Source organism: Capsicum annuum, chromosome 9 (genome assembly GCF_002878395.1).
Source record: "Capsicum annuum cultivar UCD-10X-F1 chromosome 9, UCD10Xv1.1, whole genome shotgun sequence".
NCBI classification, from domain to species: Eukaryota; Viridiplantae; Streptophyta; class Magnoliopsida; order Solanales; family Solanaceae; genus Capsicum; species Capsicum annuum.
In genome coordinates, this window is record NC_061119.1 from 201597946 (window position 1) to 201625043 (window position 27098).

The following is a 27098-nucleotide window of genomic DNA, read 5'->3' on the forward strand; positions in this document are numbered from 1 at the left end:
AGCAGAATAGGTATTTCTAAGCAGCTTCTAATGTTAAAATTATATTTCGTTCTTTCCTGTAATAAACGTCTCTTCGACGTGAGAACGATAATGAACTTCGAGATCATCTGTGGACTTCTAATTAAGCATTCAATAACGTACACCAAGAAACAGAATTGATTTTACCAGCTTATCAACATCATCTAATACTACAGACGAATAACAAATTAGCACTACTTATTTCAAAATCTCATGGATAATTAGTATAGGCATAATACATAAATATGACCCTAAACTTGACATCAAATTATAGCATTGATCTTAAACTTTGATAGTGCACAAATAGGACCTTTAACTATTCAAAACCTGAACAAATATGACCTCCGACTCTATATGGCAAAACACGTATTGTACATGCAAAACTGGGCACGTCGGGCTAAAAATTTGAGCGTTCCAACAGTAAAAAGGGATAAAATGACTATTATGCCTTTACTAATTCCTTTTTATATATTTAAATGACTTTTTACTAGTATTTTCTCATTATTTTCAGCTCAAAGATGACACAATACTATTAATAAATAAAAAAATTATAGTTTTAATAAAACGTCATTAAATTAATGTTATTAAATTAACGTTATTAATAAAATATTATTAAATTAACATTATTAAACTAACGTTATTAAAACGTTATTAAGGACGGTAGTAGTAGTATGTTAAATTAATGTTATTAAAACATTATTAATAAAACGTTATTAAGGGTAGTAATAATAGTATATTAAATTAACGTTATTAATAAAATGTTATTAAATTAACGTTATTAAAACGTTATTAATAAAACATTATTAAATAAACGTTATTAAATTAATGTTATTAAACTAACGTTATGAAATTAACGTTATTAAATTGATGTTATTAAAACGTTATTAATAAAACTTTATTAAGGACGGTAGTAGTAGTATGTTAAATTAACGTTATTAAAATATTATTAATAAAACATTATTAAGGGCAGTAGTAATAGTATATTAAATTAACGTTATTAATAAAACGTTATTAAGATGAAAATTTTATTAAAATATTATTATTATTATTATTATTATTATTATTATTATTATTGTTGTTGTTGTTGTTGTTGTTGTTAACAACAATATTATTATTATTATTATTATTATTATTATTATTATTATTATTATAAAATGGTGGTGCTCTATTAGTACTTTTATCCGTTTCATTTTATTAAAATTTTACTAAATTAATTTTACTATTAATAATAATAGTTTGTAATTTTAAATTTGATGGTAATTCTTTAATATTCAAGGTAATAACAGAAAAATATACTCCCTTCATATCATACTCCTTTGTTTATTATTATTATTATTATTATTATTATTATTATTATTATTATTATTACTATTACTATTACTATTACTATTACTATTACTATTACTATTATTACTATTACTATTATTATTACTATTATTATTATTACTATTACTATTATTATTACTACTATTATTATTACTATTACTATTATTACTATTACTATTATTATTATTATTATTATTATTATTATTATTATTATTATTATTATTATTATTATTAGTGTATTGATAGAAGCAATAGTAGTACGTAATATTTAGAAATAATAGTAGTAGTAGAATAATAATAATAATAAATTTTATTATTATTATTATTATTATTATTATTATTATTATTATTATTATTATTATTATTTAAGTCTTTATGTTAAAGTCTTGGGAGAACATATTTCATCTCTTAATAAAAAACTTGACAAATTAATTGAGTTAGTTAAAAAACTTAGTGAGCAGATGGATTCCTCTAACATTCCTTCTGCTTCCGAAATTAAAGAAGAAGAAGGATATATTTTATCTAAACCTTGTATTCAAAGACCCCTTGAAATAGAAGGATTTGAAAAAACTTCTCAATTAGAACAATTAGAAAAACTCTTAGATAAAAAATTCTCTCGTTTAAACATACAACCTATTAATGTATCTGATGATTTGTGCAAAACCTCGAGTCTAATTTTGCTAATAATATTGAATCTACTCAAAACGTAGGAGATACTATCTCTTCTGAGCTAAATAAGCTCAAAGGTATGATTAAAAAACAACCGGGGAAAAAATATGCTGACATTTTCCTTATGTCTACTGCGTATTATCCACGTTCAACTCCTCAAGATGTTCTAATAGAGGAAAGGGATTGGAATCAAACAAATACTTCTTATAGTGGAGAAGCTATTTATGAATGGAATATTGATGGATTATCATATCGACAAATCTCTATTCTTATCCACCGTATGTCTATGTACTCTACTATCGTCACAGCTACTGCATCAGCAGAAAATAGGACTAATCGTATTGACCCAACAATTTGCAAAATGATTGTTGCGAGTTTTACTGGCCAGCTTCGAGGTTGGTGGAATAATTTTCTAGACGATGATAAACGCAAGGCTATTTTTAATGCCACTAATGATAAACCAAGAAAAGACAATTTAGGCCGACCGCTTCGGGCAGGACAACCAGATGTTGTCTATACCCTTATACTTACAATTATTGAACATTTTAGAGGTAGATTTACCAATCAGTATGAAAACATTAGAACTCTTCTTAATGGCTTAAAATGCAAACATTTAGGAGAATTTAGATAGTATAAAGACACCTTTCTTAGTAGGGTTATAGATTTACCCGAAAGTAAGTATGACCATTGGAAAGTAAAATTCATTGATGGTCTTCCCCTTTTATTTGCTGAAAGAGTTATAAAAATACTTAGAGGATCTTATGGCGAGGTCCAGTATTTAGAAAAAACTTATGATCAGCTTATTGTAGCTTGTACTCAAAAGGGTTTAGCCCTTTTCCAATGAGCTAAAATTATCCAGACAGATTAAGCTTGACAAACTCAAAGAAAAATCTCAATTAGGAGATTTTTTTGAACAATTTGGTATGGATAAACCGATAGCAAGAAAAAACCAAAGATATTCTAAGCCTGATAAATCCTATAGAAAGAAATGTTCTAGGCATAGAACCAAAGAAGAACGTGAAACAACAAAATCCTATCATAAGTCTACTAGATTTATAAAAAATAGATCCAAAAGAGAGTTAGAAAAAATCAAGTGCTATAGGTGCAACCAATATGGTCATATAGCTCCAAACTGTAAGTTACAAAAACTTGAGTCCTTAGGACTTTCTGAGGAAGTGCATGATCAAGTCTATGGTTTATTATATACTTCTGGTTCTGAATCTGATTACAATTCTACATCTGAAAATGATATAGAACTACCTAATTCTGGTAGTGAACCCGATCAGGTTAATCAATGCAATGATTGTGATAATGATACTTGTAATTGTGATGAAATGATATATATAAACTTCAAGCGCAATTTGAAGATCTTGATTTAAATATTCAAACTCTTACTGCTGATAATGTCCTTGAATTACTGAAGGAATTTACAGATAAAAAACTTCGTGAAAAAATCATTAATTTTGCTACTCAAAAAACTTCTACTAATACTGCTATTATTTCTAAAGATCATTCTTACGATAAATATCATATGTCTTATTCTTTATCTGAGGTTAATCGACGTCTTACGTTGAGTCAAACTCCAGGTAGAGATACTACCTTTGATGATTTAAAAATAGAAATTGAAAAATTAAAAAAGAAAATTAGTTCTTTAAAACAAAAACAGATGATCTTCGATCATAGGATTTTGAAAACTCTAAAGATTCTGAAATAGCTAAACTTAGTCTAAAAGATGATTTGAAAAGGGATTATTTCTTAGGTATGATGCAACTAGTTACTGCTCATAAATGGTATATAAATTGCACTATCCTAATTAATAAGGAATTTTCTATCACTAATATTGCTATGATTGATAGTGGTGTTGATGTCAGCTGCATTCAGGAAGGCTTAATTCCAACCAGATATTTTGAAAAAATTACTCACATAATTAAGTCTGCATCTGGTCATAATCTTGACATCAACTATAAACTGTCGTATACTCATATATTCAAAATAAGGTCTGCATTCCGCATTTCTTATTTTTATTAAAAAAAACCAGTTATATCCTCCTATTATTTTAGGAACACCCTTTATAAATGCTATTTATCCTTATACGCATATCGATGCAAATGGTTTTAAGGCTACCTATAAAAATAAACAAATCTCTTATCCTTTTGTTACTAATCCTATAACTAGAGATATAAATGCCCTTATTGGTATGAAGCAACGGCAGGTCAATTTCTTACAATTAGAACTAATGAGTATTAATATTCTTGATACACTAAATTCTGTAGAGGTCCAAGAAAAAATAAAAATAATTTCTAATCAATTGATTGTTGATATTTATGTTGATCACCCAAATGCTTTCTGGAACAGAAAGAAACATATTGTTTCTCTTCCTTATGAAGATGGTTTCAGTGAAGAAAAAATTCCCACAAAGTCTTGATCCTGCCAAATGAATATAAAGTTAGTAGAATTCTGTAAAAAAGATATTGATAGTCTATTGCAAAAGGGTCTTATAAAACCTTCAAAGTCCCCTTGGTCTTGTACTGCTTTTTATGTCAATAATGCTGCTGAAAAAGAACGGGGTATGCCTCGACTAGTCATCAATTATAAACCTCTGAATAAAGTTTTAAAATGGATTAGGTATCCTATACCGAATAAAAAAAAACTTACTTTCTAGATTATATGATGCTGACATATTCTCTAAATTTGATTTAAAATCTGATTATTGGCAAATTCAAATTGATAAAAAACATACTTATAGAACTACTTTTAATGTCCCTTTTTGACAGTATGAATGGAATGTTATGTCATTCGGTTTAAAAAATACTCCTTCTGAATTTCAAAAAATTATGAATGACATTTTTGACCCCTATATGGATTTTATCATTTTTTACATTGATGATATTTTAGTATTTTCGAAAACCCTTGAATCACATTTTAAACACCTGAAAATGTTCAAACAAATTGTTATACAAAATGGTTTGGTCATCTCTAAACCAAAAATAAGTTTATTCCAGACAAATATTAGATTTTTAGGACACAACATTTGTCAAGGTACTATTGAACCTATACAAAGAGCTCTAGAATTTGCTAAAAAAATTCCCCGATATTATTACTGACAAAAAATAGTTGCAAATATTCCTTGGTAGTCTTAATTATGTTTCTCTTTTTTATAAAAATATGTCCGAGATTTAGCTCCTTTGTATGATAGACTGAAAAAGGATTACAAAAATCCTTGGACGCAAGTTCACACTGATTTGGTAAAATTAATTAAAAAACGAGTTCAATCTCTTCCTTGTACTTCTCTTGCAAATCCTAACTGGTTAAAGATTGTTGAAATTGATGCTTCGAATATTGCGTATGGCGGAATACTTAAACAAGTTAATCCCCATACAAAAACAGAATGTTTGATTAGATTTTATTCTGGTAAATGGACCGAAAGCCAGAAAAAATACGCCACAGTAGCTCATGAAATGGTTACTATTGTAAAATGTATTTTAAAATTTCAAGATGATTTATATGATCAAACATTTATAGTTAAGACTGATGTTGAATCTGTAAAATATATGTTCAGCAAAGACTTTAAACATGATGCCTCTAAATTAATATTTGCAAGATGGCAAGCTCAATTAGCCCCTTTTGATTTCGAAATACAATATAAGAAGGGTAGTGAAAATTTTTTGCCTGATTTTCTATCTCGAGAATATTTCATCGATTAATATGAATTTTTACACGTACTTCCTCTCTGAGAAAACTATAATTACTATTATCAAATGCATTCCTTTAAACGAAGATATTCATTTCCTTATCTTAGAAAATCTGGTTTGTGGTATAATGAAGAAGAATTATTCCTTAACCATGATGAATTTCTTGATAATGATATTTATTGGTTTGATATTGACTTAAGTGATTAATATTTACAGGAAAAAAAGGAATAATGAAGCTCTTTCTGCACTTCTTCTCTCAAAAATTCTTAATCAGCTCTTTCTGCACTTCTTCTCTCAAAAATTCTTAATCACTTTTATAAAGGCAACTCCTTTAAATGCAGACATGCACATGCTTATATTACGGAAGGTCATTAATGATCTTATCACAAAGGACACACTTTATGAAGATCTATTCGAATATATATTATGGTATGCTGATCAAATTCCTGATTATTGATGTAGCATGGATCCATCCTGGCAAACAGCCAAAGGACGTGGCAGAAGTGGACGAAGTCAAAACTCTTCATATTACGAAGGACGAACAAACCCTACTTATTTTGGTAATAGAAATAATTCTGCATATAGCTCTGCAAGTTCTAATTTTTCGGTATTACAACATGGAAATAGAACTTTGGTCAATTCAAAAATTCTCCAGGAAGGATCATTATCAAAAACTCAGAATATTGGTTCCTCAATTCATTTGGAAGATATTCCAGAAGATCATCCTTTATACAAACAACTTCAATCTTATATATCCGATCAGCAAAAAACTACAGATTCATTTGCATCTATAGTCCAAAAAAACTCTAAAAATAAACCCCCATATAAGAAATTGGATGCTAGAGAACTCATCCTACTTATTGAAAATCCACATATTTCTCGTCAAGAAAATTCTAAAGAAGCATGACGATTACTCCAAAATTACTTAACTACTAATGTTTATTTCACAGGAGAATCATATAAAACACAAACTTTTTATGAAAATATTTTGGTTCAGACATTTAGTGCAGATTTTGAGCACAATCCGATGGGAGACACTACCCCAGGTGTACATGAATACTCTAAGATAATTGTTAAAAGGCTTATTTCTATTGAAAAATGGGGGATTTCATCTATGACTCAAAAATCTATGCCTATGGAACCAATGGGACAGTCTCAGATAAATTTCACATATTGAAATTAATTAAGGCATTTTCTCAAGTTTTATATTATAATAATATTAAACACAAACTTACATGTTTATAAAAATCTGTGCCAAGATTTTTGATAAGCCCATTCCCAATTGGTTTGTGCAATGATGGACTTTCCACGGACCTACAGTTAAAATATTACATCCAGAATATTCTTCTCTTTATCATACATGGAAAAAATCCTCGCCCTTCTTGACTGAATTATACCTTTCTGAACATATTTGTAAGATAGATACTATTGACCAAATGTATTTCTTTATAGAATTCTCCATCCCTTGGATTCATAGATGGTCAGTTGAAATAGGTTATACTAGCCAACAAATTCCTGCTTTATACAAAGTCTTTTGCTGCAATTTCTAGGACAAATTGACTCGTGAAGATCCAAATACCAAACTCACATATGGACATGATCAACGAGAAAATATCGTCAAGAAAATTGCTGAATATGAACAGACTCCTTAAAAATCAATTTTAGTTGAAGATAAAAGTGTCAATTATGTTTCCAGAAGAATATCAGCTCACGATGAAAATAAAATGGAGATGATAGAACAATACTTAGCAGAAGTACGAAATAAATTACTCCAAACGGTTGATCAAAACTCAGATACATCAATGAAAAGTGATGAAGTAAACACTGAAGATATCACAGAGTCCCAACCTCCAAAAGTTATGGACGAAACAGATGAAGTGATTGAAAAAGCTGAAGCATTTGTCAGAAAATGGAAAAACAAAGACTAGGCGGGACCCAGCAACTAAATTATTTTACTATGCTATGCACAGGGACCCATGAGGACCCACATAGTACTGTGCAAGATGTTTTTTTTTCTATTTAAAGCTACCTCACTCAATTGTACGAGGAGCGAGTTTTTCCTTTCATTCTCTATCTAAAAACTCTCCCTTCTCTCTAGATTCTCCCTCTTATAAAATAAATCTCGAAGATAAATAAGAAGGCACTAGCCACTGATTGCTAATATTTTTAGGCCTTACTTTCGGCTATTAAGGTACATACTACTTTCTTATTTGCGTACATTTAATACAACTTCTACCATCATCCAGCCGTGACTATGTTCGGCTAAAAGACTTCTTATATCTATGTTGAAGATCTAACTTCGCTTACATGGTAACTATGAAAGATCCAGACTCTATCAAAATATAAAGAAAGTTTTCTATAGTTTCTTGACTTGGTTCCGAAGTGGTGGTACAGTCGAGTTTAATACACTTATGTTAGCTTTGTCTCGGTGACTATGTCTAGTAAGTTGTGCCTCTTTAGCCCATTGTACTGATACGAAAAGGGCGACTTCTGCACAATTAGAACTTCTAGACACATGGGTTTAACATAAGGTTATTAAATCTCTGACAGGCTCCTTGTTTGGATAAAAGATTCCATATAGTCATTAAACTGTTTGGATAAAAGATTCCATACAGTCATTAAACTATTTGAAATTCTTTTATATTTAGGTTTGTGCTTTCGTTCAATTTTCCGACTTTGGCGTAATCCGATATTGTTACAAGGTCTGGCAGGCTGAGCGACATACCCCAGCCTAGTGAGATCCTGTTAATGGTAATTATGTTAAGTATGGTGAAGTTTTCAGCATAGATATAAAGCTTTTTTTCCATGTATGATAAAGAGAAGAATATTCTGGAGGTAATATTTTAACGGTAGGTCCGTGGCAAGTCAAACCACATATTCCTCGTCAAGAAAATCCACATATTATAATTATTATTATTAGTAGTAGTAGTAGACTACTACTAATAATAATAATAATAATAAGCAAAACGACGTCGTTTTAACTTATAGAAGCAAAATGACGTCGTTTTAATTGAAAGACAAAAGTCCCTCCATATCATCCCTTTTAATGATGTGGCACCGTATGATTGAATTACACATTCACGTAGGCGCAAGTGAGTTACACGCTTGGAGGTTGCAAAATCGGAGGTCATATTTGTTCAAGTTTTGAATAGTTAAAGGTTCTATTTGTGCACTATCAAAGTTTAAGGTCAATGTTATAATTCATATTTATGTATTATGTACAACAAAATTGTCCATTTCCGCTTGCTGCCAGATGCAACTACTTGAGGCAGAAGTTGATCTTAACGAATATTCTACAAATAAGTCAGTAATAGTCGGCTTTTACCACTAAAAGAGATTCATTTTAGCCACTTACATCTTCAAGCTTCACATCAGTTTCTTTTTTCATACCACAATTTCCTGATTCTTTGATTTGTCTTTCATACTGTTACATGTGTCCGTTCAGGAGGTCATTTTACTTGCATAGAGTTTCAAAATTAATTGACACTTTTTTCTTGGTCCAGAGTTGTCGGTTGTCGAACCAGGAAAGTCTAATTAAACTCTTCAAGGGGACCCTGTCAATTCACTGTCAACTGAACATAAACACCTAGAATATCTCAAAAATATGTGTCTTTACGCACGTAGCTTCAATTTTAAAACATATGTGAAAGAAATTAACGAAAGAGCAAGATTAGATGTCATTATAACCAAAATATACACTCATTTAAAGTGAAGATGTACCTTAAGCATAGACATTCTAGATTCAACAGCACTCGCAACAAATAGAGAGAGCATATGACTTGCTTATAAATTTCAGTAACCTGCAAATCAATAGTCAAAAGAGCACCATCTTTTTCCATCTTGACAGCAAGTTATAAATAGCCACAGCCAACAACTAACGTTTTCCAGTTTTACTTCCCTGCAAATCCCAAAAAAGACATAGTAGAATGTAGATGAGTAGTGATAGATCATTGTAGAAAGGGAGCAAAACAGGGCAATCTGAAAAACGGTAGGATTTAGGAATAAGTGCTAACTGGAAGACAAATTGCATGTCACATCAATAATTAACTTGTAGGAAATTCATCAAAAGATTGAAACGGATTAAGGCAATTATTTTTTTTGGTTTTGTTTTGACAATGGTAATAGACTATATATAAGTCATCAGCAAAAAATTTGGAAGCCAAAATTACATCATTGAATCTACATCCAAAAGAGTAAAAACAACAGCCTAACACTAAATCCTATCTCACCTTACAAGGATCCTAGGATGTCCACTATAGAAACTGGGTCATTTATATACTCCGAGCTACACCAATAACAAAAACTTATAATGCAACTCATCTTTAACTTTTAACTTTTGAAGAGAGTTGCTATTGCCTTCAAAACACCTAGAGTTCTCTCTTTCCAAATGGTCCTCCATATTAATGCCGGGACAATTCTCCATCTGCCTTTGTTAGTGCTACCACCACCCTCGGAATTCCAGCTAGTTAGTGTCTCCCTTGTTCTTCCCAGCATCGTCCACCTTATGCCTCTGAAGCTGGTAAAAAAATTCCAAAGCTAGCTGACCACTTTACAGTGAAGAACCGGATGATCAATTATCTCTGCATTATGTTCACAAAAAAAGCATCTTAAGCACATATTTCTGCCCTTCTTCATTAGGTTCTCCTGAGTTAAAACAACTTTCTTCACGACCAACCAAGTGAAAATTGCTATTTTATATGAAATTTTTACTTTCCAGATAAGGCAAAAAACTGATCCAAGACCCCATCTAATTCATGTCTTTATAGGCATAACTTACAGTAAAACTGGCCTTGCTGTGGCATTTCCATCTTAAGTATCTTCTCCTTCCTGTAGACCCTTGCATTGGTCTAGTGTGCAATAAAAGTTGGTCAATTTTTCCATCTCCCAGTCTTGCATCAATCCTCTATAGGTCAAGTTCCAGCCTTGATTTGACAACACATCATGTAAAGTAGAATTTTGTTGCTGATTTAAAATATAAATGTCGGGGAACAGTTGCTTAAGACTTCCATTCCCTAGCCAGTTATCTTTCCAAAACAGGATCCTCTTGCAATCTTTCATATTGAAACTAGTTCTTTCATGGAATACATTTCTTGATTGACCTTCACAAGTTTGTGCCATATGAGGTGTTTACTTCTTTTGTCCTCCAAAAACCTTCTTTTTCATACTTTGCTTGAATCACAACGCCCCATAAAGATTGCTCTTCCTTGGGTAGTTGTTTTGCTTTCTCATGTTTTTGATATCCAACCCTCCATCTTTTTTAGCCGGAATTAACGTGTCCCATTTGACTAAATGATAACCTTTTTCCTCCTTGCCTCCTCACCAAAATAAATTCCTCTTAAGAGCATCAATTCTTTTCTCCACATTAATGGGAAGAGGAAATAATGACATCAAGTAGGTAGGTAAGGCATCCAGTACAGAGTTGATTTAGACCAATTTGCCACCCCGAGATAAGTATTGTGTTTTCCATATAGTCAAGTCTTTTTTCACATCTTTCAATGACGTCATTCCATATATCTCTTGATTACTTTGTGCACCCAGAGGCATTTCTAAGTAAACGGTTGGAATCTTACCTATCTCTCCACCCAAAATTCCAACTACTGAATCCCAGCCACTCCATTAATTGGGAAAATAAGACTTTTTCTCTGATTAATGTGAAGTCCTAAAATAGCCTCAAATAGAATCAAAATAATCCTCAAACACTTCAACTGACACTCTTCTGCATATTGTGTGTTACTTCCACTCTATTATTTCATTCCTGGGATACATTGAAAACTCTTATCCAACCATTATTTTGGGCAATCTTCACCATATTGTTAAGTCCCTCCATCACTAAAATGAACAAAAAGGTGATAATGGATCACCTTGTCTCAAACCTCTTTGACATGGAAAAAAGCCTTCGAGTGAGATATTTATCAAAATAGAGAACTTGGCAGTGGTAATGCAAAATCTTATCCATCTAATCCATTTTCCTCCAAACCCCATCTTCTGTAAAATTCCAAGAAAAAAGCTCCAATTCACGGCCATATGCTTTTTCAATATCTGGTTTACATGATACCTGGTGTTTTTCTTTCCTTCTGGAATTTATGCATTTATTAGCAATAAGGACCGCATCGGTGATTTATCTGCCTCACAAGAATGTCATCTGTTAAGTATCTACTAATTTGTGCATTACTTTCTTCAATCTCTCTGTGAGAATCTTGGATATCAATTTGTATATGCTTCCTATTAAACTAATCGGCTTGAAATCTCTCAATTCCTTAGCCCCATTCTTTTTGGGAATAAGGACTACGTATGTTGCATGAAGCTCCTCTCAAAAACTTCTTGGGAGTGGAAGTTTTGCATAGTGGACATCACATCATTCCTTACGACCTCCCAACATTGTACAAAGAACTCTATAGTGTACCCATCTGGACCTGGTGCTTTATCTACTACACATGCCTTGAGACCATCCAAAACTTCTTTCTTCGTAAAAGGTTTTTGCAATTCCTGTTGATCTTGTGTGCTTATGTTAGGACACTAGTACATGTAATAGGGTCTCCATTTCTCATTTTCGGAGCACAGCTTTTGATAGAACGTGATGATCTCCCTTTTTATGTTCTCTGCCTCCACAATATCTTCTCTTGATCAATGTGATTATTCCTCTTTCGAGCATTTGCAATTCTTTGGAAGAACTTTATGTTTTATCACCCTCTTTAATCCACAATGTTCTCGATCTTTGTCTCCATGCCATCTCTTCCTTTCTGGATTAATCTTCAAATTCCATGGAAAAATTAGCTTTTTGAATAGCCTCTTCTTCATTTAAAGATCTATTTGTTGAATATTATCAATCTCTACAATTTTGCTAAGAATCAAGTCTTTATTCTTCTCTAAGTACCCATAAGTGCTTGAGCTCCAATCTTTCAATGTAACCTTCAAAGATTTTAACTAGGTTGCTAAGACATAATGTGGTTTTCCATTAATAATAATGGAATCCCACCAAACCTTAACTTTCTCATTCAACCCTTCAATTCCCGCCACCATCCTTCAAATTTGAAATAAGACTTCGTGTGTTCCCAACTGCCACTTTGAAGTGCAATTGGTGTGTGATTAGAACAGATTCTAGGAAGAATCTCTTGCTTAATATTCTAGAAATGTTCTCCCCATTTAACATCTGTCAATCCTGCATGAGGTTTCCAAGTTATTCCCTCTAGTCCAGGTGTAACTTCCCCCATCTAGTTGAGAATCAATCAACTCCATATCCTCAATAAAATCAGAAAATTCAGCCATGTATGTAGATGTTCTGGAGCAATTCTTCTTCTTTGAAGCGTATCTAACAACATTAAAATCACTGTCGATCACCCAAGGCAATGCAAACAAACATCTAACAGCCCCAAGTTCCCACCATACTTCCTGTCTTTCCTTCCTGTCTTTCCTGATTGCAATTTGGTGCATATACCCCTGTCATGTGCCAACTAAAATCATGACTTGTCGACTTGAATCTACAAGTCAATGTATAAGCACTAACATCCACTAGTTCTCCTTCCCAAGTCTTGCTAACTATATGAAAATACCTCTCCTAGTTCCACTTGCCTGCGGTTACCTATACTTGACTCCCCTGTTTCCCCACACTTGCTTTATTAGTTCCTTAGTATCCCCTTCCAGTTTAGTTTCCTGTAAACATATGACATTTGCTTTCCATTTTTGAGCTAAACTATGAATCACCCTCCTTTTATCTCTACAATGTAATCCCCTCACATTCCATGAAATTACTTTGACATTCATTTTAACATCCTAGAATTTCTTTTCCCCCTAATTCTCGCCCCATAGCTTGGAACTTCATGTCTATGGCCAACCCTTTTAATTCTTGTAAGCCTTTAATTTTGGGAGTCTCTGTGACCCTTGTTTCTGATTCTTTAAAATTCAACTTCCTTCTACAATCAATCTTCTTGAAAAGAGCCAAAGCTTCCTTTCTGGAACCTCGAAATACATCCCCAAATTCCTTGCTTAACCTGATTATATTTTGGTTGACCCAAATTGGCGCATTCGTCTCATCATCACTTCCCTCCTCTAGGTATTTTGAGTTTAAAGGTTCAGCATCCTCAATTTTCCATGTCGCATCATCAGGGAAATCAACCAATTGCACATCTTGATGGTCTTGATTAACATCAATCTGTGCGTCTCCTTCTTCTATATTTGGCTCAGCGTCTACATAGACTTCCACTTCTTCTATACTTGATTTTTTGTTGGACATGCTGGCTGATTTTCTTTTGGGATTTTTGATACCATGTCTCTAGAGCTACTGTCAAAAAAACAATGTCTGTGCAATTTGCTTCTATTTCCTTTAGCATTGGGTCTGCTTGTAAAGTGCATGTAACATTTGTTTGATTAGAATTGAAGAGATGGCCCTCAGTAAAAAAAACTGGGCCTTTATTAAAAGTAGCTCATTTAAAACAACTAAAAATTACACAAATACACAACTTATGTTTTCAATATTACAAAAAATCCTAACTCCCTAAACATATTACAAAAATTCCAACATATACACAGAATGCTATGTATATGTCGGCTATGTTATTTATATTAATAGGGAGAGAGAATAAAGTAATTAAAAAAGTGGAAGAGAGTGTAATTACTTCCAAAAGGGTTGGTATTTATGTTTATACTTAAAACAACAATTGACTGAGCTTTTCTTTTGGCCCATTAGGAGCTCGTTTATTTTGAAAAATAAACCTTCTCCATGACATGTGCTGGTGGGCCTTGTCAACTGTTTTATTTGAAATAGGTGCCTGCTCTGAAGAACCCACGTGTCTCTCTATCAAAGCAGAACCCATTCTCTTTAACTGTGTAGGATTTTTTTGCCCAGTGGTTCTTAACCTGCAGAACTTCCTCCTCTCTAGCGACCACCATAGTTCTGGACTCGCTCCATATCGGAATTAGAAAAGTAAGACCATTGTCAACTATCTTTACCTCTTTTGGAACTTCTTTTCCATCTTCTTTGATTCTCATTCTCTCCCGCTTCAAATGGTTTTTCAAAGATGTCTCTTCCTCTATTTCTAGCCATCCTCCGCAATGATCTCCGATGGCTTTGAACATTTTTTTGGTCCAAAACTGAAGACGAGGACCTACTGCTCTTATACACATTGAGGCCTCTCGATTAGTGCGACAGACTACAATCGGTGACCATCATTCAAGATGAATCTTCATTTGCTTCCATGCCCACTGACCTTGAAGAATATGGTTGGCCATATGCTTGTTTGGAAACTCAAACAAAAAAAAACAACCCCCCATTTCGTATACATTAATTCCAAAAGCATTCTTCCAAGTACTCACCGCCCATTTTCTGATATCTGACAGTGTTAGTTTCTCCTTTTCTCCATTAGTTTCTCCTTTTCTCCACTAAAGCTTCCAACTATACATCTTTCTAACAAGCTATTTTCCTGGTTAACATCACCGCCAGAGATGATGATAGAGTTGTTGTTGCTGACCAGAGATTCAGATGCTTCTTTTGATTGTCATTTGCTAGTCAGACTGAATCTGCATAAGGAACCTTAGGATCAATCCTCCTAGCAATATTTGTATTAAATGTTCCTTTATGTTCTTTGATGAAATTATCAATCTTAACTGCTATGTCTCCCCATCCTGCATTAAATGTAACTTCTGGGATAATAATGACCGATCTGTTCTATCCCTGTAGTGTCACTATGCTTATAAATCTTCCAAATTTGTTGTGTTTTCTGGAATAAAGAAAATTTGAATATTGTTCATTTGTTTTCCAACTTCCCATATGGTTGCCAGAGTCTTTTTAGGCTTCTCGTAATACAGAGACTATCTATTCCATTATTTTCTTGCTGAAAGTGGCTCTACGCATCAGATTTTGGCTTCTTTCAACCCATTCAAACCAAACTTCAGCTCTGGCTACAAGCTTGGTGATATCGTAACCCAAAACCCAAAATGGATATGAGCCTAAAAGGCACACACAAAAAATAAACCATGCAGAAACCAAATAGATGATAACACCTATATAGATTTGTACCTGTTAGAATATAAGTAGGAATAGGAATAGCATATAGAATCCTACTTGAAAAAGAATTGTAATGTAGTATCCCATTAGGAAAAGAATTGTAACGCAGTATCCTATTAGGAAAAGTATTGGAATGTAGTGTTTATAAATAGTATTGGAATGTAGTGTTTATAAATAGGGCCTCAATGTAACAATGTAGTTACAACAATTCAATAATATTTTTCTATTATATTTCTAACATGGTATTACAGCCTCTTGGTAGAGAATCCAAGAGTTGCCATTGCCGGCGGGCGACTATTACTCATATATATGCGGCCCGCCTGGCCACTAATTATGTTAGCAAAAGTGATGGGTTCAATATGTATGAAAAGTGTGAATGGAAAATGAAGGAAAAATAGTGGAGAGAAAGAGAGACACCAAAATGAAAAGTGTTCTCTTTTAAAGAAAAATTCACTAATTCTTCCACATTGGTGGGAGAAGGGAACTTTGAAGTGTTAATAATAAGAAACACTTACTCCACATGGATAGTGAGGCAAGAACAAGGTGGTGCCTCGCGCCGTCGTCATCGCTCCGCTCAGCTTCGGCTTTGGCTTTGGCTTTGGCTTTGGCTTTGAAAAATGATCGATGAGATCTATCTTTTTGGACAAATTTTATTTGACAGAGAAGCGAATTGATGCTTCGAAAAGGATGCAACCCTTCAACAAAATGACACACTGATTCATGAAATGGTAAAAGACGCATTCTTTGGACGTATTGGACGAACAGACATGATTTTCCAGAAAGATTACACCTTTTAAGTGGATCATTGCCACCTTTCAAAAGAGGCACCTGATGGCTATAAAAACCTGCTTTCATCCACAGGTTTTGGTATGAATTTTTCTAAAAAAAAATACAAACTCTTCTTGTCTTCAAAAACTATTCTGTGTGATCAATCAAATCGTTGAGTGAGTTCGTTGAATCCAACAATTTGAGGTACCGCTATAGTTCGGATTGAAGGCCATTTTATTCTGGGAGGAAGATTCCACAACCTCGGGTGCAGTAAATGGAATTATTCCTTAAGGACACTCCGTGAAGTCGACGAACTTAGTCTTAAAAATTCTGTTTCATCTCTTTTATTAAAATTTAACATACTTCTTGGATAGATTATTTATAATCTTGTGTTGAAGGTGTTAAGGAACTTCATAAGTGTTGTACATGAACTAGTGTTGAAGTTGTTGTTGCATTATACAGATTCTACTAGCCAAAACATTAAAAGTAACAAAAAGTTAGGTCATCGTGCTTCTTTTCAGTGGCTTCTCATATCTAATTTGCGTAGTACCATGCATCTTTCGGGTGACTACTTTATCATATCTGATTTTCACAGCACCCAACATATTGTCAGTGACTACTTTCTCATAACTGATTTTCGTAGCACCCTGCATCTTTCCAGTGACTACTTTCTCATATCTGATTTGTGCAGTATCGTGCATCTTTCCGAACTACTTTCTCATATTTGAGTTGCATAGCACCGTGCGTCTTTTCGGTGACTTCTCAGATCTGATTTGCGTAGTTTTGTACTTTTTTTCGATATCTCCTTAAATCTTATTTGTGTAGGGTCACGACGTCATTCTGACCCTACCCATATAATTTCTCTTTTTCAGTAGGGTCGTGCCGTCATTCCAACCCTACCCGTATTTCTCTTTTTCAGTAGGGTCGTGTCATCATTCTTACCCTACCCATATAATTTTTTTTCCTCAAATTGTAGTCATTTTTCAGCCATCAAATCTAATAATCCGGCGTGTGAGCATGTTTCGGCTAAGTTTCCGATGACATTCTTGTTCAAGATCTACTCGTCTCTTGATTTCGAGATGATCCATATATTTTATACCAGTTTCCGATAAATTTCTAGTGACAAATCGACTTTCTAAGGATGTTTGCTACTTTTCAGATCACTTTTTTAGTTTGTTCCTTGTCAATTGAGGTTTCCCAAACGTCCAGAGCAGTCCTTATCAGTTCTCTTGCAGATATTCACCAAGTCTCTCACCCATCTTTGTGTTAATTACACCTATAACAAGCTTAGTACATATGTCTTCTATGGACCAACTTGAGAGGGAGTGTTAGAATATAGGTAAGAATAGGAATAACATATAGAATCCTACTTGGAAAAGGATTGTAACGTAGTATCCCATTAGAAAAAAGATTGTAACGTAATATCTTATTAGGAAAAGGATTGGAATGCAGTGTCTATAATTAGGTCTCAATGTAATAATGTAGTTACAACAATTCAATAATATTTTTCTCTTATATTTTCTCACAGTACCAATCCAACCGAAGTTCTAAGTTCAATTGAACAACATATTACTTGCTAATAATTTTAGTAGTACTTAATGGTAAGACCTCTTGAACTGGTGAATGATATGCAAGCTGTATGAACTCCTGCATAAAAAGGGGGAAAAACAGAAACTTTTTTAGTTACTTTAGGCATATTATCAAAACAACTTAGCTACATCAATTTAAGCAGTATCTAGTGGAAGATGCTTCCACACGCATCAAAAAAGAAATATTCATAAGAGGCGTTTTGAACTAACAAGTAATTTTTGTACAGAATTAACAAAGAAGCATGATGAAAGACAACAAAACAAATATGTGTGATCCATCAAAAAATATTAAGTGGCAAGTTACTGAAAGAAAAAAGAAGAAAGGCTCAAATCCTTATAGATAATGACAAAGATAGCATTTTGCAGCATCTTGGATTTGTGGAACGGGAGTTCCCTTTTAAATATCTCGAATTGCTTTGTCTACCAAAAAACTCTCTTTACGTCAGTGTCAGCCACTTATTGAGAAGATAGTGAAGAGAATTGCTTCATGGACTGCTAAAAAGTTATCTTATCCTGGTAGAATTCAATTGGTGCAGACTATCCTGTTTGGGATCCAAGCTTATTGGTCCCAGATGTTTGTTATGCCAAGCAAAGTAGTGAACACAATTGAAGCAATACTTCAGGAGCTATGTTTGGTCAGGTACCAACACCATCACCAAGAGAGCCCTCATTGCTTGGGATCAGGTTTGTAGCCCAAAATTTTGTGGTGGATTTAATACTGTTAACTTGAAACTATGAAATAAAGCTGCAATAACTAAGGTATTTTGGGCTCTCACTCATAAGCAAGATACATTATGGATAAGGTGGATACATGCCTATAAATCAAAGCTCAGGATATCTACAGCATGGTCATGCTAAAACAGGCTTGTTGGATAAAGAAAATACTTGAAACAAGGAGTATCTAGAATCAACATCAGCTTCATGTCACTATGCTAAATGGCTTACCAGAAGTCTTTACCTAAAGCTGATTGGAGAAAGAGTTAGGATGTCATGGGGATGTGTTATGTTTGATAATGCTGCTCAACCTAAAGCTATATTCACAATGTGGTTGCAGTTACACGCCAAAATGCTCACCAAAGACAGATTAATTCATTAGGGAATCGATGTCAATGCAGTTTGTGTAATGTGTCAAAGTGAAGTTGAAACCAGAGATTATTTGTTTGTAAACTGTGAATTTGCTAGGTGGTTATGGTCCAAGCTGTTAGCTTGGATGCAGAGGCAACAATACCAATGCAGTAACTGGGCAGATCACCTCTAATGGATCATTCAGTGTGCAAAAGGGAAGACACAAGGAGCTCAAATTTTCAAAATGGTCTATGCTGAAGTTGTGTATGCTATTGGATGCAGAGAAATCAAAGGGTGTTTGAACAAAAGAAGATGGATACTGCTAGTATAGTTAGAAAAACTGCTTATGTATGTTATGTGAGAGCTAAACCTAGCAGTAGAGTAAATGTGCAAAACTGGTTAATGAAATAGCTGTCTTCTTTACTAGTAGCTGCTTGCGACAGATAAGGTAGTATGTACTTGAGGATCCTTCTTTAGACTAAGATAACAGTGGTGTTGGCTGCTTTGTAATCTCATTCAGGTGATTAATGAAAAAGTTAGTAACCTAAAAAGAAAAAAAATGTCTTAAATCGATGATCTCTAAGAAAAAATGAATCAAAGGTACACTTCTCAGAGAAATCCACTTTGGACAATGGACCTAAATATTAAAATAAAAAGAAAATGGAGGGACGACAACAGAGAGTGGATTTACACCTAACCATCATTCATAGTCTAAGCACGACAACTGACCAGTAACGTGCTCCCTTTGTGATTCAAATGATTTGCAATGTTTGGTACAAACACCAAATTTAGGATCATGAACCGAATGATAATAAGTTTTTTCGTTTCTTCCTTTCTAAGAAAGCTCCCAGGCACACTTCCCAAGAAAACTTTTTAGAAGCCCCTTTTGGGCTTCTGATCCCCTCCTCCTCCGGTGGTGGTCGATCATCGGAGACACCTCCAACCTTTATTTCTGAGCCAATCAGCAATCACCCACTGTGATTACTGCTTCAATCACCATAGGACATCTACTTCACAATCAAACTGATTCTTGAAAGAAAGAAAAGTTTTCTATTTTGGCGGGCCCTTTTTTCTCTAGAGTCTTTTTTTTGTAATACATGGGGGACAATAGAATCTACTTTGCAGTAAGATTTAAGTCGTACGATATAACCAGACTTGCAGCTAGAGCTGAAGTAAGAAGTCGGAATTTGATACGCAGGACAACTTTCAGCAAGAAAACCATGGAATGGCTAGTGTTTGTACTCCGAGAAGCTTCAAAAGATTCTGGCACACACATGAGAAGGTGGAAGTTAAATGAGTAGTACTCCAATTTCTTTTGTTCCAGGAAACATAACAAGTTTGGGAGATTTATAAGCATTGTGACCGTACAAGGAGAAAATAGATCTGTCATTATTATTCCAGAAGTATCATTAAATACGGGGTGGGGAGACATTGCATTTAAGATTGATAATTTCATCAAAGAACATAAAGGATCCTTTATTACAAACAGTTACAAGAAGGCAGATCCAAAGATCCCTTATGTAGACTCAGTCAGGACTAGTAAGTGGCAATCAAAGGAGGCATCGGAAGCCCTAGTTAGAAACAAAATCAACTCTATCTTCGTCTCTGGTGGTGATGTTAGTCCAGAAAATGATTTGCTCGGAAGATGTATAGCTAGGAACTTCAGCGGGGATGAGAAGGAGAAACCAAATCTCACAGATATCACGAAGTGAGCAGTGAGTACTTGGAAAAATGCTTTTGGTATCAATGTATACAAGATGTGGGGGCACTCTTTCCTGTTCGAGTTTCCCAACAAACACATGGCAGAGCATATTCTTCATGGACAGTGGATGTGGAAGCACCTGAAGATCCATCTCGACGGGTGGATACTGACAGTCGGATGTTGTACACATCAAGAGAATTCAACATGGGTAAGAGCAATAGGCCTTCCTCTTCAGTTTTGGACAGAAAAAGTATTTAAAGCCATCAGAAATCAATGCGGGGGTTGGCTGGAAATTGAGGAGGAGACATCTTTGAAGAATCATCTAAAATGGGCGAGAATGAGAGTCAAAAGAAATGGAGGAGAAGTTCCGAAAGAGGTTAAGATAGCCGAAAATGGTCTTACCTTTCACATCCCTATCTGGTGCGAGTCAAAAACCTTCGTGATCGCCGGAGAAGATGAAGTGATGCAGTCAAAGGACCACTGGATAAAAAAAAACCTACAGGGTTAAAGACAGCAATCCAAGCAAAGAAGTAGATAGGCACGTGGGTGCCTCTGTACAACCATTTATTTCAAATAATAATACAGCTAGCGAGGGCCCACCAGCATATGGGCATGTGGGACAGATGAGGGGCTTATGTTTTCAAATTGTGATTTTTCTGTGGGCACTCAAATGGCACATGCTCTACAAGGATAGATCCGTTGCTTGTGGAAATAGAAGCAAACCACACAAATGTCTCTTTCTTTGATAGCAGCTTAGGAGAGTTAGCGATAAAATTCCCAGAGGAAGACCTGCCATCCTCTCCAATGAATAGATCAATTATAGAAGAAGGGGAAGATTATGAAGATGCAGTAGCACACATTGAAGATGTAGAGACACAATCTGAAAACAATAGAGATCAGCAAGACATGCAACTGGTCGATTGTATTAACGATCAGAATTAGAACATAGAAGAGGTTGAACCTCTTAACTCTGAATATGCAGTGGGGGGAAGTGATGAAGAGATGAACGTGTCAATTTGGGTTCATCAAAACATAATCAAGCTAAGTAAGGAGTTCGGGGTAGAATTCCAAGGTTGCAGAAAGGAAGCATTGCTCTATTCAAGAAGATCAAATAGCAAACGACAAGGGATCGTGAAAGAACCATTGACAAGATTCATGAATATTCCAAAAACTAAGGTTCACAGGAGCTAAAAAGATTGGCAATTGACATGAAATTCCAAAGTACAAGGGCTAGAACTAGGGGGAAAGGAAATTCAATTGTATTATGATGGAGATCAAAATAATTTCTTGGAATGTGAGGGGGTTAAATTGTAGAGAAAAAAGGAGGGTGATTAATAGTTTAATTCAAAAGTGGAAAGCAGATGTCATTTGTCTGCAGGAAACTAAATTGGAGAGGGATATAGGGGGTTTAATTCATCAGATATAGGGAAATAGGGGGGTTAGATATGGACAGCTAGAAGCAAGTGGTACTAGGGGTGGTGTATTGATGTTGTGGGATAGCAAGGTTTGGGAAGGGGAAATTGTGGAAATTAGCTCTCATACTTTGACGTGCAGTTTCAAGTCCAAAACCTATGATTTTAGTTGGCACATGACACGGGTGTATGCACCAAACTGCAATAAGAAAAGAAAAAAAGCATGGTGGGAAATAGGAGCTAGTAGGGGTCTATTCACAGGGCCATGGGTAGTTGATGGGTAGTTGGGAGAGATTTCAACATAGTTAGATATGCTTCAGAGAGGAAGAATTGCTCTAGAAATTCTGGATACATGACTAGAGTTCTCTGATTTTATCGAGGATATGGAGTTGATTGATCCAAAATTGCACGGGGGAAATTACACCTGAACCAACGGGAACAATCTGGAAACCTCCTCCAGAATTGATAGAATTTTATACACTAACGAATGGGGAGAAAAATTCAAAAATGTCAAGCAAGAGATTCTCCCTAGAATATGTTTTGATCATACACTTGTTGTACTTCAGAGTGGCAATTGGGAGTACAGAAAGTCCTATTTCAAGTTTGAAGCATGGTGGTTGGAAATTGAGGGCTTCAATGACAAAGTAAAGGACTGGTGGGACTCTTTTGTAGTAGTAGGCAGCCTGACTTTATCCTTGCAGCAAAATTAAAAGCTCTGAAGACCAAGTTGAAAGAATGGAGTTCAAGTACTTTTGGGAGCTTGGAGAAAAATAAAGATTTGATCCTAAGCAAGATTGTCGTTATCGATAGTATTCAACAGACCAGATCCTTAACTGAAGAAGAGGCCATCCAAAAAGTTGATCTATACATGGAATTTGAGGATTTTTGCAAGAAGAGAAGAGATAGCATGGAGGCAAAGGTCAAGAACATTGTGGATCAAACAGGGAGATAAAAATACTAAGTTCTTTCAGAGAATTGCCAATGCTCACAAGAGGAATAATCATATTGATCAACTGTTAGTCGAAGGAAAAGTAATTGAGGAGGCAGAGAATATCAAGAGAGATCATATCCTTCTATCGGAAGCTTTATTCTGAAACTGAGAAGTGGAGACCCTTGTATAACACAAACCAATGTCCCAGCATCAACACAGAAGACCAGCAGGAATTGCAAAGATCTTTTGAGGAAAAAGAAGTTTTGGAAGGGCTTAAGGCATGTGCAGTAGATAAAGCTCCAGGCCCAGATGGATACACTATGGGATTCTTTGTCCAGTGTTGGGAGGTCTTAAAGGCTGATGTGATGGATGCAATACAAAACTTTCATTTTCAGGAAGTTTTTGAGAAGAGTTTCAAAGCAACTTATATAGCCCTTATTCCTAAAAAGAATGGGGCCAAGGAATTGAGATACTTCATACCTATTAGCTTAATAGGAAGCATATACAAGCTGTTATCCAAGATTCTCACAGAGAGGCTTAAGAAAGTGATGCATAAACTAGTGGATACACAACAGATGGCATGTGGCAGACAAATTACTGATGTAGCTCTGATTGTTAATGAATCTGTAGATTCCAGACTTAAAGACAGGGATCACGTGCAAATTGGATATCGAAAAGGCATATGACCACGTGAACGGGAACTTTTTACTTGAAATTCTACAGAAGATGGGGTTTGGTGAGAAGTGGATTAGGTGGATCAAATTTTGTATTAGCACTATCAAATTCTCGGTGTTGATAAATGGTTCCTGAAGGTTTTTTCCCTTCACAAAGAGGTTTGCAACAAGGTGATCCATTGTCACCTTTTATTTTTATTCTGGTAATGGAGGGACTTAATAATATGGTGAAGACTGCGCACCACAATGGGTGGATAAGGGGATTCAATGTATCAAAGGGATAAAATGCGGCGATGGAAGTAACGCACCTCTAATATGTTGATGCTACGCTCATTTTTTGTGATGTGGAGGAGAGTCAGTTAAAGTATTAAGGATTATACTTATTCTGTTTGAGGCTACTTCAGGTCTCCACATTAATTTGAAAAAAGCCATATTTTTCCAATTAATGAGGTGATAAGGATTCAATTTTTGGCTGGTATCTTGGGCAGCGAGATAGAAAAGATCCTAACAGTTTACTTAGGAATGCCCTTGGGAGCAAAGAGTAAATCCAAGGAGATTTGGAATGGTGTTCTGGAAAGATGTGAAAAAAGATTAACTAGATTGAAAACTCATTACTTATCAATGGGAGGAAGATTGGTGTTGATCAACTCTGTCTTAGATGCTATACCTACCTATTTGATGTCTTTATTTCCTCTTCCTAACAATGTGGAAGAAAGAATTGATGCTCTTAGAAGAAACTTTTTATGGCACGGCAACAAGGAGAAAAAAGGTTACCATTCGGCCAAATAGAAAACCTTACTGTTGGCCTAGAATCATGGAGGTTTGGGTATCAGATATTTGAGAAAGTAAAACAAAAGTCTTCTAATGAAATGGCTTTGGAGACTGCCCAAGGAAAAACAAACATTATGGGGCACTATGATTACAACAAAGTATGAAAACGATGGGTTCTGGAAGACTAAAGATGTGAACACCACTTACGGAACCAGCTTGTGGAGATCAATTAGGAACTTATGGCATGGATTCTCTGAAAGAATTGATTTTAATGTGAAAGATGGCAAGAGGATTCTGTTTTGGCAAGATAACTGGTTAGGGAATGGTACTCTCAAGCAAATGTTCCCTGACATTTTCTTACTAAATCAGCAGCAAGAATCTACGCTACATGAAGTATGGTCTAATCAAGGTTGGAATTTAACCTATAGAAGATTGATGCAAGATTGGGAGATTGAAAGATTGGCTAGCTTTTATGGCACGCTAGACCAGTGCAAAGGGCTACAGGAAGGGGAAGAAACCTTACGATGGAAATGCCACAGTAAGAGCATTTTCACTGTAAGGTCTGCATGTAAGGAATTGAACCAGATGGGTTCTCAGATAAATTTTCTACCCTGGAAGCTTATTTGGAAAATCAAAATTCCACACAAAGTAGCTGTTTTTACTTGGCTGGTTGTGAAAGAAGCTGCTTTAACACAGGAAAACCTACAGAAGAGGGGCATACATTTGTGCTCCAGATGTTTTTTTTGTGAAAAGAATGCAGAGGCAATTAACCATCTGTTCCTTCATTGTAAAGCGGTGACCCAGCTGTGGAATCTATTTACCAACTTCAGAGGCATTAAATGGACCATGCCAGAACAAAAGAGGCATTATTAAGCTGGAATACTAAGGGGGAAGGCAGCACCAACAAAAGCAGATGGAGAATTGTCCCAGCAGTAATATGATGGACGGTATGGAAGGAGAGGAATTCTAGGTGTTTTGAAGACAGCAGCAGCTCTACACAGAAGTTAAAAATGAATTGCATTATAAGTTTTTGCTATTGGTGTAGCTTAGAGTATACAGATGATCCAATTTCTATTGTAGACATCTTAGGATCCTTGTAAGAAGAGACAGGATCTAGAGGAAGTTTATGTTTTTGCTCTCTTGTCGGTTGGATCATTGATGTAAATTTTGGCCCCCAGCATTATGTGTTGATGATTTATACACAAAATCAGTTACCTTCGTCCAAAAACAAAAAAAGATAATAGTGCATATGTTCAATAATATGCTTCTTCTGCTTGTAACAACATGGATACTTGTTCCTGACATCACATAAGCAAATGAAATCAAAATTCTAGACCCCCCACACATAGAGCACCTTAGTTTAGTTGTTGCAACATTATGATTTTATTACTTCTATCCACAAACAAAGGAAACTTCAGAGTATTAAGGTGAATGCATCTAATTTTCAGCTGGAATTGGGACTGAAAATAAGATTTAGTTAGTTAGAAATTATACAAAAGGACGTCAAAGCTCCAGCTTTTAATCATTAAAGTCATTTTAGAAGTTTGTGGTTAAGCCCAAAAGAAGAAATTGTTTGAAACAAAGTCATAAAAGATAGGACAGTGGAATAATAATCGTATTTAGGGGACACCCCGTGCGGCACAAGGCCCACCGCGGAGGTGTGGCATTAGACCCCTGAGATGGTACGTGCGATGCAAGGCCAAAGAACGGTATATGTGAGAAACCTGCACTAAATCTCAAGTTCTACGTTAGGATGTTGATGGAAGTTCAAAAACAGAAAATTCTAAGAGTATGAATATACTTAAAATATCTTACTCTTAGGGGCATCACCGCTAACACTTCCTACATCTTCGTTGTCAATTCCAACGGAGATAAGCGACAAGGAAAAGTTCAAGAAAAAAAAAAAAAAAAAGACTTCAGGTCAGAGAATTGACAAAAGCACACTATGTAGGTCACAAAACATCTGCTTCATCAAGAGATTGGTTGAGCTAAATAAATTCTTTTTCTTTCTTCTAGCATGTTCCCAACGAAGTGTTAGATGTCAAAAAAGGTGACACACACCCCTTCCCTCGAGAAAGTAAAATTTTGATGTATACATGCTCAATTCTCCAAAAAAAAAAAACAGCTTAAGAATAACTTAGTAAATTATACGGAGTGCCTTTTATTTTATTGTTATTGTTATACGGAATACTTTTTATTTATTGTTATATAATATAATATATATTCCTTACACATGAAAAACTTGAGTTGTCTTGTAATCCTTTAATCACTCCTCATTTTCATAAAGTTGATCACAATTTTACCCCAAGAAAACCAAAAATAAAGGGATTAATTTAAGAATAAATTTATTTTAATTTTAATTAGTATAAAATGTCCAAAATAATTTATTTTGATATTTATTATTTTAAAATAGTAATAGTATTTTTATTTCATATTGTAGGTTAAATATTTATTTTCAAAGTAGTTAAATTTAAAAAGACT

General features: G+C 34.6%; 1 long non-coding RNA gene across 1 annotated transcript; it reads right to left on the reverse strand.

The window, feature by feature from the left end:
• Positions 1–20453: 20453 nt before the first annotated feature.
• On the reverse strand, positions 20454–26679 carry LOC124887217. Its single transcript, XR_007044534.1, has 2 exons — positions 26433–26679; positions 20454–21309 (listed from the first exon to the last, which is right to left on the reverse strand). It is a non-coding gene; the product is annotated as an uncharacterized LOC124887217 (long non-coding RNA).
• Positions 26680–27098: the final 419 nt, after the last annotated feature.